The sequence below is a fragment of the Stegodyphus dumicola genome, chromosome 9 (assembly GCF_044657685.1).
Source record: "Stegodyphus dumicola isolate Sdum_Otavi_A_Nest chromosome 9, ASM4465768v1".
In the NCBI taxonomy this organism is placed as follows: Eukaryota; Metazoa; Arthropoda; class Arachnida; order Araneae; family Eresidae; genus Stegodyphus; species Stegodyphus dumicola.
The window spans coordinates 113,854,371-113,870,146 of NC_140776.1; the positions used below are offsets into that span (position 1 = coordinate 113,854,371).

Sequence of the window (15,776 nt, forward strand, 5' to 3'; positions counted from 1 at the left end):
TGAAATTCTACAGAAAAATTACCCCTACTAATTCTGTAACAGCAAAAAGCCAGAAATATGTTGGGGGGGGACACGAAGACAAAAGTGTAAAATTAATTTTATAGAGAACACTGATGTACATTGAGACAATTACCAAGGAAAAACTCTAACCATCAAAAAATTAAAACGAAGGCATTTTTAATTAATTACATAGCTATTCAGCTTTTGCTAAGAATTGTTTTGTAAACTGTGATAAAGTGGAATTTAAGCATTATTACCTTGTTTATTTTCCAGATTCAAAATATTATATACAGTAAAAAGTCTGAGATCCGGAATTGTTGGGACTTCGGTGATTCTGGATTTTTCCACATCTTAGATTACCAATTTAAATCTAGAAAGATGGCATGTAGAAATTTAAAAATTAAAAATATGAAATAATGAAGAAATAATGAAGCATTTATGATCTAAAGGGTATAAAATTTTTTTAAAAAAACTTAATATTTATCTCTTTATTTTATTAAACATTTCTCTCAATGTAAGTTGCCTCATTTTTTGTGCTAATACTTTCTCTTTAATTTTATAAACAGACATAATTTCTTGTTCAGTTACAAAGTTCCACTGTTCAAGTCCTGTAAATGCTGTGTCAAGAATTATGGCTAACTTGTCAATTGACATTTTTTCGTTTTCAATAACTTTTCAGTTACTTTCTTCACTATCGGTAGTGGTATTTTCTGGATCTAGAATCATACTACAGATTTTGCCATCCGTTAATTGATTCATGTTTGGGGCATAGCCATCGCAATGAAAAATTTCTGCTATGTTATCTTCATTTATTACCGATTCTACACATTTCTTTAAAAAATCTATTAATTGGAAAGTTTCACCTTTGGTCTGCGATATCTGAAAACCTTCAAACTCGCAGCTATCATCTTCATCATCCCCACCATGAAATATGAGAGCTGGCCATAAATTATTCCAAGCATTTATTAAAGTATCTGGAGGCACATCCTCCCACGATCTTGCGATGCTCCATACAGCAGATTTTATGCTAAAAAATTTCAAAACGTCTTGAATAGTCTTGCCACTGTTCAAGAAATTTAACATAGATTTTTAAAATGCTACCTTATATTTGCATTTCAGCACGTGCAATATTCCCATATCCATAGGCTGAATGATAGATGTACAATTTGGAGGGAAGAATAATACGGATACATTATCTTTGACTAAAACTAAGTATGCTCCGAACAGTTGTCAACAATCAGGACTATTTTTTATTCATCAGGTAAACCAACTGAATTTAAATGTCGCCGAGCCTCGGGTATAAAGTGATTTTCAAACCAATCATTCATCAATGCTTGTGTCATCCATGTTCTTTTATTTTCACGATACATAATGGGAAAATTCTTTACTCCTTTAAATGTTTGAGCTCGTGTATGTTTTCGGATTATGAAAACTCTACACTTGTGCATTCCTGCAGCATTTGCCCATGCTAAAATTGTTAGTTTCTCTTTGGAATCTTTGACACCAGTTGGAACCTTTTTGGTAGAAATTGCCAGCATATACTGCCGGAAAAGAATCGATTCATCAGTGCTGTAAATTTGTTCTGGAGATAACTTTTCACTATTATTGAGTGAATTCATTTGCAAATAGTTCAGCAGGTTTTCCCTGAAATTTTTAAATGCCTGTATACCATCGCGATTTTGAAATTTGGTTAACCAATCTGTCGTATATGTGCATCCAGGTTTTAAGTTCATTTCTTCATAAAATATTTTGCCTTGAGCCATTAGCGCTGTATCCATCAATGACAAATAGTTGTCAATGACAAATCCATCAATGACAAATAGAGGTCAATGACACACCCTCGCTGCGACGCTGTGTGGCCCATTCAATCATTACTTTGTCATGATCATCACTTCTAGCATAACGAATAATTTTTCTGTTATCCATTGTGAGTGCAGTATCAGAATTACTAAAAATTCAAAAAAAATTTTTTTTTTTTTTTTTTTTTCTTATGTCATATACAGCTGACTTTCCAATGCCATACTCCTCACATAATTTCGAGACGGATATATCTTTATCCATTTTTTGTAGTAATTACACTTCTTGTTTCATGGACACCAAATTATGCTTTCACTTTGTAGATTCTTTTGCAACTCCAGAATTAAAAAATCTTTTTGATGATTGTCGTAATAATAACAGCCTGCAAAAAATAATAAGCTGGATCAAATCAGACAGTTAAGGAAAAGAGCAATCTGCTATATTAACTGAAATTTCTTGGAATCAGTAAAGTATAATTTTAGCCAAGCTTTAATAACATCCGCTATGCATTATTGGCTACATTTCATGAGATTAGCAACGACAGACAAGTTCTTCCACTAAATTTTGTCTTGCTTCTACTGTGCATTGAAGCAGTTAAGCCTGAATTGTATTAATTTAGTTATTTATTACACTTAGGTCTATTTTTTGCACATGTTTTAGGCTTATGTGAGTCCTGAATAAATAAATTCACATATATAGTTAAGGCTTATCGAAGGCCAGTGCTAGATATTTTACCATCTGATGCAGTCTCTGGGGGTCCTAAATTCAGCTACCATGCGCCACCCTAAGTTCTAAACTTTTTCCACCCCTAAATTTTGAATAGCAGTGCTCTTCCTAAATTCTAAAATTTTTTTCATCCTTTAATTTTGAGGGATTGGTTCTTCTCTAAATTAAAAAAACGAAATTGTATTTCCTAAACTCTACCAGTCAGTGCTGCAATACGAACTCTGGTGCCGGTTCTATGTTAATGTGAATAATAAATCAGTTATTCTTAATTCAAATAGCAATAAATATGATTTTTTGGTCTATGCATATCATTAACAAAATCCTGTTTTTAGCATATTGAAGGAAATTTGTGTTAAATATTTCCTCGTCAACATTTCTTAGCACATTTAAATTTAAATCTGTAATCATTGCCAAGTGTGATGTCGATATAAAAGGTTACCATATTAATTCAGAAGTCACACAACAACAATCAGCATTATATTTTCAAATTTTTACAGGGCTAGTTTGGATGGTTTTACCGAACCACCATCCTCAGCTGCAAAAGCGCAAATGAACGAGATAGGATAAGAAAGCCTGTACAGAAAATAAGCTAGTGGTGCCATCTGTTGATAAAACCAGAACTAAAACATAATTTCTTTAAAGGCCGAAGGCAAAGATGGATTGGAATTAGGATCGTTAACTAGAACAGAAAGATTTTTTTGAATTACCTCTAAAAAATCCAGTTCTTCAATGCAAGATGTTTTTTTGAATAATACTGTCAGCAGAAAAATTGAAAGTGTGATTTTCGGACCAACAATATTGGGCAACAGAAGACTTCTGTGTTTCCTTTTTTCTAGCATATGCCTCATGCTCTCTTAGTTTGGCCAATGTAAATTAAACCACACTGGCAAGGAATCCTACAAATATCACAGGAATTCATATCCGGAATGGGGTCCTTGAGTATGGAACTCGGAATTTTATTGATGGGAGAATAAACAACCCGAAAGAAAGGTTACCATACTTTTAAACTATTCAATTACTAACATAAAAAAATTATTTAGGCATCCCTGCATGAGTCATTACTCAAGTTATCATGTGTTGATAAATATGCGGCGATGAAAGCAAAAAATAATAATGATATGCAAATAAAATATTAGTAGTGTAAAATCAACAATGTTTCTATTTAGAATTTTTTTTTTTAGTTTTATTGGTTTGAGATGTATGCCAAGTAGATAATGCAGCTATGGAGCCAAATTATTTTTCACACAAATTTATGCTAAAATGACTGTTCCTTCAATAACGAGGTATTTTATTTAGTGCCTGAAATTAAGAATCGGAACTCTCCACATGTGTTATTATGGGGGGGGGAATCGAGTAAGCATGTATAAAGCATTAAAAAAAAAAGGTTGTCAGTAGCTTTGAGGTCCGCATATTAGATCATTTTGGATATTGGACGTCTGGATCTCGAATTCCAAGTGGCCAGAATGGAAAATAATGTCACTTTATAATATGATAGCAAACAATAAAAATGTTTTATTTTTATGTTATTTCTTAACAGTTTCAATATATTAGCATTATTTTAATAAAATTGATCAATGTTATAATTTTTTTAAAAAAATATCATTGAAAAATTCCTCGATTTCCAAATTAAAAATTTTCTAGAGAAACTAATCTTAAAATAGCCAAAATGTTGATAAGTCGCCAAACTTGGAACAACTTAATAAAGAATTCACAGTCTCAAAAGCAAAAAATTGTTTAAGAGCACTTCAATAGAAAAAATGAAATAATTTTCAAATACTTATGTTTCACTTCTCAGAAATCTGAGTATCCCACTGTTTATTTTAAAAAAAGGAACAAATTATAATCCATGAACCTTTTCACCCATTCAAAAGATAACTATTTTCCAATGAATTGCAAAAAGTATTTGTCAAAAATGCAAATTCACATTCAAAATGCCAGTCATAAAAACAGACAGAAATTTCAGAATATTAAAATTAAGAACCTCTTGCTGAATTTTGTAGAAATTAAGGACTTTTAAGGACTAAAATTGATCCCACAAAAACCTAAGGACTTTTAAGGAAGGTACGAACCCTGTAACTGAAGTTAGCAATGTTCAACTGACATCAATTCCTGACACCACAGACAGATAAAACGAACAGCATTGAGAAAAGAAAGATGCGAGCCTTCAAACCATGTTTTCATTCTCAATCCTTTTCTTTTTTTTTCACAGTAAGGACGTACATAACAACACCATATAGGAGTTTTGTGAGTCAAAAGTTAACTTCATCGAATGAGCTTGAGAACCAAGTCAACTGCCATGAATTATTCCTTTGTCCTGAAAGAATCTTATGGCAGCCTCTCTGTCATTAGATAATTTTCAAATTATAATTTAGTAGGATGCAGTCCATCGTATTAAAAAAATGGCAAAATATGACCAAAAAAGTAATAATAATGTGTAATGATATTTCAAACGAAAACTGGAAATCTCGAGCCAAAATATTTCAAAAGTTAAATTCTCGAGCCTCAATATTTGGCATTGTTGTTGTAGCATTGTTTTCTTCTCATTTTATTTTCATTTTAAACTGACGTCGCTCTCACGGAATAGTACTACCTTAAAAATTCCCTTCAGAGACTCATTCTAATATGAATCTGAAGTCATTCAGGCAGTCATACAAGGATGCACAACTCAGAGTAAATCTTAATTCAGAAGTAAATCATTCTGTAAGATAACTAAACAATAGCAGAGAATAAATATATGCATTGGTATAGAGGATGATTACGTAGAGAAAATGAGAAACACTTACTCAACCTCTTCGCTTTTTAAAAACATTCCACCCTTTCCTCATGCTAAAAATTAAATCACACAACAGGTACATTGGAACGAATAATAAAGGAAGGGATAACGGTACATACGGTGTTACCGCAACTACCACTGTAGGCCAAATTTCAGAATGTGCCAAACTCTAGCAACCATGCATAATCATTCTTCGGACAACTTTACTCATAAGAATCCTTCAATCAAGCAATGTCACCATTTTTGTATGCAGTCTTTTTCTTGCATCCCCAGTTCACACACTTTTTATAGACAAACTGCCCTATTTTGTGCCTTAAAAATTTTAAAGTTTGTGGAATAGTATGACTGCAATTGAAGAAACTGCAATAAAATATTTGCAGAAATAGAGTCTTTTAACACAAAATCACAGAAGGGACCAATGATGTGATAGATGCATTTGGAAGATAGCCAGTGCATAATGCAGAAATTGTGTGCAATGTCGAGTTGTACAAATCTTCAATTTTTTTTTTTTTTTAAGCGAAAACAAATTTCTATGTGTGCAAGGAGATGAAATGCATAAAAAATTGCAGAAGCGTTTAACAAAAAATAGGTTTTACTTTTTGAATATATCATATAATCCTTATTTAATAATTAAAATTTGTATTTTAAATTGTAATAATGTTTGCTTACTTAGAAGAAATGACTGCTGGCTTATAAATCGTGATAGTCTGAGAATTTTTTTTTTTTCCCCCTAAAACATAAAATTACAAAATAAGTCAAACATGCACCGGATTGGAAATTTTTCACCTAAAAAAATTCACCAAACTGAACCAAGTTGCCTGCTTTAATGTGCAAGGACCAAGATAATATTATGTACTCTATTAAATTCAACATGTTACCATGCAAATTAATGTGTTTTGTTTTCCAGTCTTTACACAAGTCTGCCAAATAGTTCTAGTGAATATGAATGAATTGTTAATAGTTTTTAATAAAATATTTCATAAGATGTCATATGTCTATCTAACATTATACAGTCATCGAAAAATATATACTTGATTTTTAACAGTTTTATTAGAAAAGTATTTAAGACAGCTTAACAACTTTTATTTCAAAACAAACTTAAAAATTCAATTCTTACCATATATTTAGCAAATTTCAATTTTTATTGGTTCTTCTATTGTTATCAAAGTTGTATTATATTTTCGTCATTAATGGTAAATCATGTGTGGTGTAACAGTAAGAGCAGTGACAAACCTTCGTTTTGCAACATGGTGGCTGAGTTCTGATACATGCGATGAATAATTATTACATACCTAATTCTGCATATTGCAATGTGGACAGTTTTAATTGCACAACTGCCATCATTATAAAATGCTAATTTGATTTAGTACTTGATTGCTAATAATACTTGATTTGCTAAAGGTAGTATCATAATTACTACTGGCAAAAGCTTCTGAGAATATCAAGATTACCTGGTTTCTAATTATTTTGGTATAGAAACTAAGATTGACTTATGATAAAATAAAATAGAATAATTTAAAATCAAATACATCATTTTTTTATTTCTCTTCGTGATTTTGCACGTAAAAGAATTTGATTGCCAGAAAACCAGAATTTTGCCAGATTGATCTTCTCTAATTTATTATAGCATAACTACCAACCTTGAAGTATGAAAAACTTGGAAGTTCTTACAAAAAAATTGGCAAATTTCACATTGTATGGTGACACCATTTCAAAAGAGGTCCAAATTGACTGAAATTCACTTTATAATACATTATTTAGGTCAATGAACAATTTATAAATGATTCTGATGATATTTCAGTGTCTGCACATGGAAATCAAGTACTTTTAAGGACCATTAATGAAAAAAATTTAGGACCTATGAGCAAATAGCATATTGCCTGAACTTCACTTTTGTAATACCATCCAAAAAATAAAATATATCCGTAAGTAGGCTGCATTATTATTAAACATAACTTAATTAACATAATTATTAATAAGTTTGGAAATAAAATACACTTTATGAAATTTATCAAATAGCATTAATGATTTTACACTTATAATAGTTCGGCATATTTGAAAGAAGATAAGTGACATTTTATTTACGTTTTACTAATAGTTAGTTTCATGCTGATTTTTTTAATGTCTCATTTTGTCACATACTTGCTCAATCTGGAGGTTTAGTAAATAGCAGGTAGATTTTATGTAAAGCGGTATAAGTTAAAATGAGAAGCAAAATCATAATCAGAATTATTTATAACAAAAGATTGGCTGTTGTGACCACTGCTCCTTGCCTATAGATAGAGCAGCTGATCAGAAAAAAACTGACAGACCTGATGTGGGCACGGTTGGCATGTTTTGAAAGTTAGCTGGGCTCTGTCTGATGCAGTTAGTGTCATAGCTTCGTGTAGGGTTCCAGGGGTTGTAACCCAGTTAATATACTTTAAGGTTTCAATAAGCACTAAAGCACCAGAGGTAATACTAAGTTGCTTTGCATTATTTCAGGTCTTACTAGATATGAAGAATAAGTTTTAAATGAATTTTTACATTGTGTTTTATCTTGTACTATGATAAGGATTAGTGAAAGGCAATAACTCTCTTTTAATATGCAGAGATAATTTTTAAGGGTAAGCAGTTAGTTATAAATAATTAAATTAGGTAGTTAGAGAACCTTATTCATTATGGATTTACATGACTACTATTAAATTTTACTTATTTTTTAACAATATTTGTTAAAAAGCCCTATTAAAATCACAATCTAATAAAATTTCACAGTTTAAAATACATGCAATTTATGTCATTGATTCTTAAATGATATTAGGATAATTATACATTAAAAGCTACAAAAGATTTATGTTTTATAGCAAAAACACTCAACAAAATATTTATGCGTCTTTTTAATTTGAAGCCTGCCCAGACAAAAGATTTCCTTCTTTTTAAGCATCTTTTCTAAGAATTAGAAATTTCTCTCAATATGCAAACCATTGTTCTCACTAGTTTCTGCGAGCTTTATCGCCTAACTTATCAACTTCTCCACAATGTACCTATGAGAGTTTACTTGATCTGGTAAAAGTTAAATAGTCCAACCCCCCCCCCCCCGATAGATGTGAAGTAAATTCTCGCTATGTCTGAAAGTAACTACAAAGGTTTAAATAAGCCTCTTATTTAAAAAGAACTTAAAGGCATGTTCTTATGCTAACCAAATCAATTCCAACTTGTGGTGATGTTATTAAACAAGAACAGTCAAATTCAAACAAAAAATGTGGACTAGTGTATACAATTTAATTTAAGTTGGCTAAGTAACTCTATTGTCATAACAAATTCAAATGTCAGCAGCAATTATGCAGATAAAAAATTACAAATTATCAGAGCTGGCAGGAACTAATGCAGTGAGCAAGCAGAAATTAAAAATACATTCTGCCTTACACATTAAAAACCTCAGTTTAAAAACTGTCTAAGTGATTTGCATTCTGGGGAGGAAATAGAAACAAGAAATTATAATAAAGGCTGAAATTATAAACAAGTGGGTAAGTTACATAATAATAACTGTATATATATTTGAAAAATAATTTTCTTTTTCCGTATATATTCGGTCTCTTTCTTCAACATGCTTCCTTTTCATTTTAGAATTTTTTGGTTTAATTAAAGATTTCTGTTATTCTAAAAAAACTAAATGCATTTAGAATGTATAGAAAAAGTTGCTAATTTTATTTCTTTAGTAATATGAACATTCAAAAGAAACACAAAATATATGTGGTAAGGGCTAGTTACAAAGCTGGTGTGGCAGAATTTTTAGAATTTACAACAAGCAACAAAATCCGGAAATGGCAAAACTTTTAGAATTTAGAGCAGAATTTAGAAAAGAACTAGTCAGCAAAATCTTGGATCTACAGAGATAAGTTTAATGTTCCATGTGATTGCACCAGGTAGGACAATGCCTAGCACCAGACCTGTGTAGGATGCATAAAGACATATTAGATTAATCTTTTAAATTACCAGTTTGCAAATTCTTTATTAATCAAAAAATTGCTTTCTATAATGCCTGTCCATGTGATAAGATTAGAAGCATTTTTAATATTTTCCCTGCTTGTGTGTAGTGAAAAATAGAGAAAATAAATGGAAGATGAACACGTTAAGGAAAAGATTCTAGTATCAGAAGTAAAACATTCAAATATTATGTTTTCATTGTTCTTCCAGATGTTTTCAAAAAAAAAAAAAATATTTTTAATTAATTACATAGCTATTTTGATTTTGCTAAGAACTGTTTCATAAAATGTGCTTTATAGCATTATATCTTGTTTATTTTTCAGATTCAAAATATTGTATAATAAGTGGCCGAAATAGAATGACATTAATTATGACGAATTATGACAGCAAAAAATAAAAATGTTTTATTTTAATGTTATTTTTTAAATATAATTTCAATATATTATTACCAATATTTTAATGAAATTTATCAATGTTACAATGCTTAAAAAAATCATAGAAAAATTCCCAGATCTTGGAATTAAAAATTTACTATAGAAACTGATATTAATAATCACCAAAATGTTGATAAATCGCCAAATTTAGAGCCGTTCAATAAAATTCACATCTCCAAAAGCAAAAAGTTAAGATCTCTTTATTAGAAAAAGTGAAATAATTTTGAAATGCTTATGTTTCACTTCTTGCTCAGAAACTAGAGTATCCCACATTTACATTAGAAATAGGAACAAATTATAACCCATTCAAAAAAGATAACCATATTTATCAGTAAATTGCCAAAAATATACATCCAAAATGCTAATTCACACTCAAAATGGCAATCGTAAAAACAGACAGAAATTTCACATGATTAAAATTAAGGACTTTCTGCCGATTTTGGGCGAAATTAAGGACTTTTAAGGACCAAAAATTGATTCCAAAAACTTAAGGACTTTTAAGGACCATACGAACCCTGTATTTAAAGTACTTATGTATTAATGACACTATGCAGGTGCAATTCAGTGATTTTTTACAGATGAAAAGGTAAAAGTTACTTATCAGGTGCAATTTGGTTATTTTTAACAATTTTTTAGAAAGATTCTCAAACTATTGATATTTATCCGCATCTATTGAAGTCGGCAGACATTATGAGCATATGTAAAGAAACCTAATTTCGAACACAAACTTTATACATTAAGGATTATATAACGCATTAAAAAAAAACACTTGCATTCTTCACCAAATATTTATGTAATTGTTTTGCACTACTCTTCAAGTGCACAGCAATCTGTTTTAACTTAAAAAAAGAAATAAAAATAAAAATAAAAAATCAGAGAACTGCACACTCCACATCATGCAAATCTTGGCAACCAACGGCTACTACATGTATCTCCTCGTTAGAGACTTTATGGCAAAATTCCGTATTACTGCAGTTTCTTCCATTTTGGGCAAATTCCACAAGCAAATATTTTTAAAATAAGCTAAAGGAAAAAAATAACATTTGTTTATAAAAACTATTGATTTGTATTGGTTTATTTGATTATGGCAAAGCATTTGAAGGCTATCTGCCTAAGGGGAGGGATGCTTTATGCAGTATATTCAAAGGGAAAATGGCTCATGTACATGCTCATGGAAAAAACCATGAAAAAACCAATGCAGCCAGCCCATTCTAAAAACTGATGAAACTTGGAATACAACAAAAGAAACGCATATGAAAATGAGAACACTGGACTGAAGGATAGTTATGAGCATGGTTGGAATATTTTGAAAAATTTGGCGATTTCTATTAACCCTCTGAGCATTATATAACCGGGTTTATCCGGTTATCGGAAGTTTTGATTCTTGGCACATACAGTACAAAGTCTTTAATCCGGACTCGGCGGGACTTTGGCGATTCCGGATTAGGAGGTTTTCCAGATTATAGATCATCAATTTAAATCTGGTACAATGGCATGCAGAAGCGATATCCCCCCCCCCTTGGCAGAGTGAAATTGATAAACAGATTTCCAGATTTCGGAATGGTTACAGAAACAAATCACCTGTCACTTTCTTCATGCCTTTATCCATTTTTTGCAGCAATTCCACTTTTTGTTTAATGGACATCCCCCCCAAAAAAAGCTTAATATTCATTTGTTTACTTTATAACATTTCTTTCAATGCGCACATGCGTAAAGCATACATTATGCATAGTCGAAAATAGAAAACTGCAACCAGAAAACTATTTGATGTGTATTCGTGATATTTATAATGACGAGGAAATTGATTTAAATCATGTCGCAGTACATCGATATGAAACACTACATTTAGTAAGGAATTATATGCCAAATAAAATAAAAACATCTGCCCTGAAGATGAGGATAGTGCTGACAGATCAACTTCCAGTTCATTGCGTGCCACGATATCCCCCCCCCCCCGCAGAGTGAAATTGATAAACAGATTTCCAGATTTCGGAATGGTTACAGAAACAAATCACCTGTCACTTTCTTCATGCCTTTATCCATTTTTTGCAGCAATTCCACTTTTTGTTTAATGGACATCGAAACATGCTTTCACTTTGTAGATACTTTGGCAGCTCCAGGATTAGAAATAAATCTGTTTTTGATATAATCGAAAGTTCAAGCTTACTTTTTATAAAATTGCTCTAACAGTCTGCAAAAAATAATAAGCTGGAGAAGATTAAGGAACAACGCAATCTGCAACATTAACTGAAATAGATAATTAGATAATTTTAGCCTAGCTTATACCGTCTGTTATACATTAAATGTGCATGCGTAAACACATTATGCATTTACGCATGCGCAGAAAGTTTGTAGCTTTGAGATTCGGATTATAGATCATTCCGAATTAAAGACTTTATACTATATTAGCTTATAATTTAAGATATTTCGCTTTCTTACTTTCTTTAATAATGTAAATATCATCTTAATGAATGAAAGTTTATGAAAACAGAGACTTAAATAAGTAATTATACAAACTAAATTAAGAAATGCTGTTTAAATACTGGTTTTAATAATATAGATTTATATTATATAATATAGATTAATAATATAGATTAATATTATAGATCTTTCCGGATTATGGATATCCGGATTAAAGACTTTATACTGCATTAGCTTATAATTTAAGATATTTCGTTTTCTTACTTTCTTTAATAATGTAAATATCATCTTAATGAATGTAAGTTTATGAAAATAGAAACTTAAATAAGTAATTATACAAACTAAATTAAGAGATGCTGTTTAAATACTGGTTTTCATCTAAAATCCTGTGCCACTCATACGGTTAAGGTAGTGGCGATAACACATAAGTACTATATTTACTTAGATATCCTAAATTTTATGTTCTTGGCTAATTTCATTTTGTAATTTTCTTACACTTTTATCCTTAGAAAATCTTTATCGAACAAAAGTTTTTACTGATAAAAATACTTTTAAATGTAAAAGAAATAGAATGAATAATTAATGTGAATACTGAATGGATTATCTCAGCAATATACCATTTATTGATGAAAAACAAAATTAAATACAAATATTAACTGATTAATACAATTTAATTTTCAGAAAAATTCTATAAATGTCTGTAATAGATTAAAACAATTTAGATCAAATAAGATTTAAGAAAAAAAATTATGCTAAAATTACTATAAGATGGACTTTATGCTATTTGGGCCTCACTAATGCAATAAATTTCACTTATTACTGGGGAATTTTTTCCTTACTAATGCTGCTTTGTAAAGGATAAAAATTTAAACCCTGGAGAATTATCAGCTATGCCTTGACAACAACACATGAGCAGCACAAATCGTGTCATTTTAGCTCCATTACAGGTTAGACTTTCTTGAGGCCACATTTTTTTAGGAAAAACAATTAGGTCAGGTTATTTGAATATCATAAAGCTACAAGGGCTACCTGCCTAACAGAAGGAATGCCTCTGAAATACTTTCTAGGGAAAACTGGTTTGTATTCATGTTACATATGGGGAAAACCATGAAAAGCAATCATGCAGCCAACCTTGTTTCCCTAGACTTTCAGAAAAAGAATGCAGTCATTGTTACATGTCACCAGTCCATTAACATGCTACATGATTTCCCTGTTATGGAACTTCAATTGTCACTGCAGTCTGGACTTTTTGAGTAAGAAGAATACATAATCACTGATATGTAAATAAATCTGATTTACTTCAGCTTAGAATCAACAACCTAAGAAATGCATCTTTAGATAAAAAATATGAAAGCAAACTTCTAAATTTAATTCACTATAACCTCTTTTATTTTCTATTTCATTTGGGAACTTCATCTATCTGTCCTAAAAATAACACTTAAGTCTAAACTGCGTCATTCAAATTAATCATGCGATCTTACATAACCGTTAATGCAGATGCCTCTTGACCAATCACCAAATTGCAAAACAAAACTTTTCTCTTTGCACGCTTGCATAACTGCACACTTCAGCTTTTGGTCTCTACTCTGCTAAGATGTAATTTCGCTGGCTTGCTTTCTATCTCAACAATACTGAAAATGTAACAACCGGTACAGTGTTGTGAGTGCTCGCTTACGATGATTTTGCAATCATAAAATTTGTGAACACCTTTAATATTGTTACCTTGGTAATAGTACAGGGTGATTCATAAAGAAGCATGCACTTTCCAGATGCTGTAAAACAGTAACAGTCAAAGACATGCACCATCTCAATGATGGTAGATGTGCTCTTAAAGTTTGTGTCTTGCCCCTGATGGAAGTGACGTGTGCACATCATGTGACTAGTCAGACAAAATGGCGGAGTCTGCAGTGGAGAAGGATTTCGGTGTTCTTGAATTTAGCAAAACAGTATCTGTTACTGCTGTGCAATGGCATTTTCAATCGCAATTCGGAAAAGAGCCTTCAACTAGAAAATCTATCTATCAATGGCATGAAAAATTTTTAAATTACGAACTGAAGTGCAAAAGTCCTGAATGGCCATCTGTATCGCAAGAAGTCACAAATAGACCCTGCACTACGACTCAATGTAGCCCGGGAAAATCAAAGCGGAGGGTGAGTCATAAAGTGCAGATTTCTCAGCCCATTGTCTGAAGAATTTTGAGAAAGCTGAAAATTATTCCACGCAAAGTGCAGGTGTTGCAAAATGAGTGACTTTGGCAAACAAAAGTGCTTTGAATTTTGTACCGATAAGCAACTTCATTTTAAAAATTACAATTTTGCCGATTATTTAGTTTCACCAATAAAGCAATATTTCACATGAGTGGAAAATAAACAAGTATAATGATAGGTTTTGAGGAACAGAGAATCCCAAATTCACAGCACAACATGTGCGAGATTATCCTAAGATAAATGTGTTCTGTCCAGTGTCCATAAAGAAAGTGTTCAGCCCCTTCTTTTTTCACGAGCAAACTGCGGAAGCCACCTTTTTGGATATGTTAACTCTTTGGTTGATGCCACAGTTGCAGGATGACATTAACAACTTTATTCTGCAACTGGATGATGCACCACCATACTGGTCGGCCTACGTGCAAGATTACATTGATGAACATCTCTTTTACAGATGGACTGGACGAGCCTTGGATTACAACATGCCACTTACCCAGTGGCCACCCAGAAATCCTGACTTAACGCCTTATGATTCTTCCTGTGGGGGTACCTAAAGAACAAGGTATTTGTCTCTCCCCTTCCTGTTGTTCTAGGGGAGCTGAAATGGCCTATCACAGCCACTATCGATGGACTTGATTCAGATACCTTAACACGCATTTGGGGGGGGAAATAGATTATCGGCTCAATGTGCGTCATATGACTAAGAATTCACCAACAGAATATTGGTGATTGTATCTAACAAAACTTAAAATAATTCCATACATTTCTGCTACAGGTAACATATAATATCTTACATTGTTCTTGATTTAGAGTGCATTGAAACTGTATACTTCTTTATGAATCCCCCTGTATATGCTAAATGTGTTTCATATCTTTGGAGCAATTTATTCATCAAATAGAGCAGTTAAAATTATTTTGTATTATATTAAATTTTTAAAATTAAAATTTTATGACATTAGAAATGAAATTTTCAGTAATTACGTCAAATAGATTTAACAATGAATTTTAAAAAATCCCATATTTCAGTTTGGAAGATTAATCTTCCCATGTAATAATTATTATTTATAAGTTTGAATTATTTTAAGAATGAAGTAAACATAGAATGCAAATTAAATAATTTTGAATATTAGCATAGAAAATGATAAAGAAAATATAAAAAATGTAACTTTAAACATTACTGTAATGAATATTAAAAATATTAATAATTATAAATTGAATAATTACAATGAAATTGAATGTGTGTAGTATAAATGAAAAGTGAAATGGGTAAGAAAAAAGTAATTTCCATGGATTCCATTTCATATGGTGGAAGAATGCATAATTATGCAATGAATAATTAAATGTAAAGCATAGAGTATGCTGAGGGAGTACTGGTTTAGAAACAAAGCCCTATTATTACCTCCGTACAATTGTTCCTTTAGCCCTCCTTCTAAGTTAATGAAGGCTCTTATTTTA

At 31.2% G+C, this 15,776-nt stretch overlaps 1 protein-coding gene across 3 annotated transcripts in view; it reads right to left on the reverse strand.

Annotated features, from left to right (window-relative positions):
• Positions 1-15,776, reverse strand: part of LOC118195754 (alpha-ketoglutarate dehydrogenase component 4) — a 38,247-nt gene that overhangs the window by 9,340 nt on the left and 13,131 nt on the right. The window contains exons 4-5 of one of the 3 annotated variants that reach the window (XR_004759317.2): positions 5,966-6,026; positions 258-370 (exon numbers count right to left, since the gene is read on the reverse strand). The exons of 1 other annotated variant lie outside the window; for it this stretch is intronic. The gene's annotated coding sequence lies outside the window, so the exon portion shown is untranslated. The remainder of the gene's footprint in view (positions 1-257; positions 371-5,965; positions 6,027-15,776) is intronic. One more of the 3 variants, XR_004759318.2, reaches the window with a different exon arrangement.